General features: G+C 31.1%; 1 protein-coding gene across 2 annotated transcripts in view; it reads left to right on the top strand.

The window, feature by feature from the left end:
* The first annotated feature begins 2,760 nt into the window (after positions 1-2,760).
* Positions 2,761-5,000, top strand: part of LOC106872688 (protocadherin gamma-A4) — a 251,571-nt gene continuing 249,331 nt past the window's right edge. For both annotated transcript variants that reach the window (XM_052973105.2, XM_052973104.2), the window contains exon 1: positions 2,761-3,090. The gene's annotated coding sequence lies outside the window, so the exon portion shown is untranslated. The remainder of the gene's footprint in view (positions 3,091-5,000) is intronic.

Here is a 5,000-nt window from a genome sequence, read left to right as displayed (position 1 = left end):
GTATGCATACATGCATATATGTATATGTGTATGAATGTATATACAGAAACATGCATTTTACATATATATATACATATTTACATACACACACACACAAACATACATACATACATATACACACACACTTCCTCTCTTCCTCTCATGCACGAATCTTTCAGATATATACATTTGTAGACTCGTTCTTATACACACATGATCAAAGCAGGACACTTGCTCATGTACTCATACTCATAAAACTTCAGAAATACAACCCTCCCTGCAAACCTTCACACATATACACACATGTAAAAATTCATGCCTTTGGCCCATTTGAGTAATTTCCCTTAGTTCAGTTTACATTCAATTATGCAAGTTATTCTTGCCAAAAGATACATGAAACATTTTTTCAGACTGTAAAAACTTATCCTCCGATATGAGAGCTTAGCCAAACTGTGCTATGAAGGGTTAATAATAGTAAAACTTATGTCCATAATTGTCCCTTATCTGTAAACAAATATGACATCCACCTCATCATGAGCAAGTAAATTAAAGACAAAAAGTAATTACTCTTTTACTCATTCACTCTTCTACTTGTTTCAGTCATTTGACTGTGGCCATGCTATAGCACCACCTCTAGCCGAGCAAATCGACCCCCAGGACTTATTCTTTGTAAGCCTAGTACTTATTCTATCGGTCTCTTTTGCCGAACTGCTAAGTTACAGGGATGTAAACACAGCAGTATCGGTTGTCAAGCGATGTTGGAAGGGACAAACACAGACACACAAACACACACACATATATACATATATACGATGGGCTTCTTTCAGTTTCCGTCTACCAAATCCACTCACAAGACTTTGGTCGGCCCGAGACTATAATAGAAGACACTTGACCAAGGTGCCACGCAGTGGGACTGAACCAGAAATCATGTTCTTGGTACGCAAGCTACTTACCACACACTCGAAATTATCTCCCCCTTTTTGAGAATAACCATTAGGATTTAGTTTTCCAACTGCAACTCTGAGCAAAATTTTAATAAATTAAGAACTAATTGAGCATGGCATTAACTTATATTACTCGACAGCTTAATCCAAATTCATTATATTGGATGTTCTGAGTTATTTGCTCTTGTTTTTTTCTAATAATTTTGCTCTATAAAAGAACACATACATACAAGCATATATGTATATATATTTATATGTATATGCATACATACATACAAACATACATATATAAACATATATATATATTTATATATATATATACATACACACGCACATATATATACATATTTAGAAATATATATTCACACATATATACAAATACATGCATATAAATATGTTTGCATTTGTGTCACTATATGCATATATATATGTATGTATATAAATATATATGTGTGAATGCATATATATATATGTGTGTGTGAATGTGTGTGTACATTTATATATATATATATATATATATATATATATATATATATGCACACACCCATACACACATATATATACACATGTATATACACATACATCAAGATATATATTAGTATATATACATACATACATACATACATTAATCTAGCAATCGATCCACTGACATGTTTCAGGGTAGATAGGTTTACATACACAAATAATATATACATACAGAATATCAAAGTTATGCACTTAGAAATCTTCACACATAACAAAACTTAACATTAAACAGATTCCTTGGAAAATATGTGCATAAATGTACATACATACTTGTTGTCTGAATGTGCTTGAATGTATATTCATGTACATCAAGGCAGAAGAAAATAACATATACTTACATATGTATGCATGTGTGTATATATATATATATATATATATAAGTATGTATATATATACACACACACACATCTATCTATCTATCTATCTATCTATCTATCTATCTATCTATCTATCTATCTATCTATCTATCTATCTATCTATATATATATATATATATATATATATATATATATATATACATATGCATATACATATATATACATATGCATATACACACACACACACATATATGTATATATATATATATATATATAGATATATATATGTATATTTTTTTATATGTATATATATGTATATGTACATATATGTATCATGACAATCAAACACATGCCCAAGTAAATACACTTGTATACCTAAATGGAGCCAATATTATTCGCACATCACAGGCAGACATGCATGAATGAATACATAAATATATGTATGTATATATCTATCTATCTATATATATATATATATATATATATATATATATATATATATATATATATACACATCTATATACATACATTCATACAAGCATATATACATGCACTCTTATATTAAATATACATACATAATACATTATATATATATATATATATATATATATATATATATATATATATATATATATATATATGTACAGTTTCATTCATATATACATGCATAAACATATACACACACATATATATATACAGTTTCATTCATATATACATGCATAAACATATACACACACACACACACATATATATATATATATATATACATATATGGAAAAATACATAGATATATATACATACAGATACTTCATCATATGCGTGTATCATTCATGCACATACATTTGCATGCACATTCTTACACATGTATGGGATCAAAGTAGGGCACTTGCATCTACAGTCATATACCTATAGAAATACTACATATATACACACATACACAAATATATATACATATATATATACACAAATTGAGTGTAAAATTACTTGCATATGTACACAAAGCCAGACGAACCTTGCACACTGATTGTGGAAGAGACACAGGGAAGTAGACTAACACACACATGCTCCCCCTACACTCAGACAGACAGACATAGACACAGACACACACATACAGAAGCACACAGGCACACAAACACACACGCACTCAGACACAGAGTGAGACTATCACAGCAGATTCTCCGTAGAACTGCTGGTTCTCTGCTACTCACTTAAGACTCAAACTCACCAAGTGAATACTGTTGTCGCTCTACTGCAGGAAGAGTAGCTCTGACTTCCACGACACAAGTCTCCAGCCATAGTGGATCCAAATGGATAACAAACTACAGGTAAGCCCTTTTATTTTCTCGCCTATCCATTTTATTCAAATTGTAGGTATAGAAAATGTATCGATGCTGCAGAAAGAAACCATTCACAAACAGCCATTGAGTAACATGAGTGGAGAGGAGAAAGGATGCCAAGAGTAGAGAGGAAGAAGAGAGGGAGAATAGCATAAACCATTTTACATACATATATGTATATATATATATATATATGTATATATATATATACACACACACATCTCTATATACATACATACAGAGATTTTTCACCTGCTAATTATCACTTGACTATTTTCAAACCTAATACTGAATATATTTTGTATTACTGGTAATTATATTGAAATGATGTTTGGATTTATCTATTTTGCATTTCTGCCTGTTGTGTTTGAATGTAGAAAAGAAATATATACAGCGAGAGAGAGTTACTACTAGATGAAGGAGGAGAGAGAGAGGACTTGTGCTGAAAGGTTTACTACAGTTTCATCTGATTCTCTGTTGTGTAAGTGCAGTTCTCTATGGTGCTTGTCGATGAAGCAAGGTAATGTTTCTCTAGTGGGCCTCGACAACATCGGAATCGGAATCACGTATAAAGGTTCCTGCCACCATAGAGATGAGAAGAAAATGCAAAAGGGTGGAGGTGGGTGTGCAGGAAGGAATATATATACACACACAGATACATGCACGCGCGCGTGCGCACGCACACGGATACACACACACACACACACACACACACACACACAAACGCACACACACACACACACACACTCAAGTACACAAACATACACACACATACACACGGATACACACGCATACACACACACACACACATACATACAAAGATGGGTGTTGAAGAGGTAAGAATAAATAGTGCCACTGTAAAAGCCAGCTAAAATGTTACCATAGTTACGGTCAACTACATAGAGATGTTAACTTGTAAAGAAAATGAAAGGACATTTTTTTATTGTAACAATAGCTACCAAGTCAGTCAACATTATAGTCTCAATCCAGTTGGTTTGGCTTTACTGATGATGTTCACAGTGTGAAAAAAAAAAACGTTTTGTATCAAATAGTGTCAGAAAACTCATCACCACTCTTCAAAGAAAGAATCAATTAAATCATTTATATATCAAAACAATTTTTGTCTCTAATATTACCATGGACTGAGATGTAGTGTATACAATCTGGCATGTCTATAATAAATGTACAAGTCTATCTTTAGACTGAGGTACATATATCATATTTCAGAAGTGTTTCCGTGTGATATTGAATACATATTTCTTTGATGGTTATGGCTGAGATATTTATAAGGAATAGAATAGTTTTGTATATGTATGCAAGTGTATGTGAATATATATGTTTGTATGTGTGTGTGTGTATGTGTGTATGTGTGAATCTATCTATCTATATCTATATATATATAGAGAGAGAGATAAATAGATAGATAGATAAACATACATATATTTAGATATAGATCTATCTATTTATCTATCTATCTATCTATCTATCTATCTATCTATCTATCTATCTATCTATACATCTACATATATATATACATGTATATATACATACATACATGCATATATGCATGTGAGAGTGTGTGTGTGTATGTGTGAATCTATCTATCTATATGTATATACATATAGACAGAGAGAGATAAATAGATAGATAAACATACATATATTTAGATATCTATCCATCTATCTATCTATCTATCTATCTATTTATCTATATATTTATCTACATATATATACATGTATATATACATACACACATACATGCGTGTGAGTGTGTGTGCGTGCATATGTATATGCATGTTTGTGAATGTATGTGAGTGCTTATGTGTGTGTTTATGTATGTGTTATATATTTCTCTTTCTCTCTGTATGTGTGTGTATGTATATATGTTATATATATATA

This window comes from Octopus bimaculoides, chromosome 14 (assembly GCF_046866305.1).
Source record: "Octopus bimaculoides isolate indiv1 chromosome 14, ASM4686630v1, whole genome shotgun sequence".
Taxonomy (NCBI): domain Eukaryota; kingdom Metazoa; phylum Mollusca; class Cephalopoda; order Octopoda; family Octopodidae; genus Octopus; species Octopus bimaculoides.
Note: the sequence above shows the minus strand (reverse complement) of the source record. Positions and strands in the feature narration are given on the sequence as shown.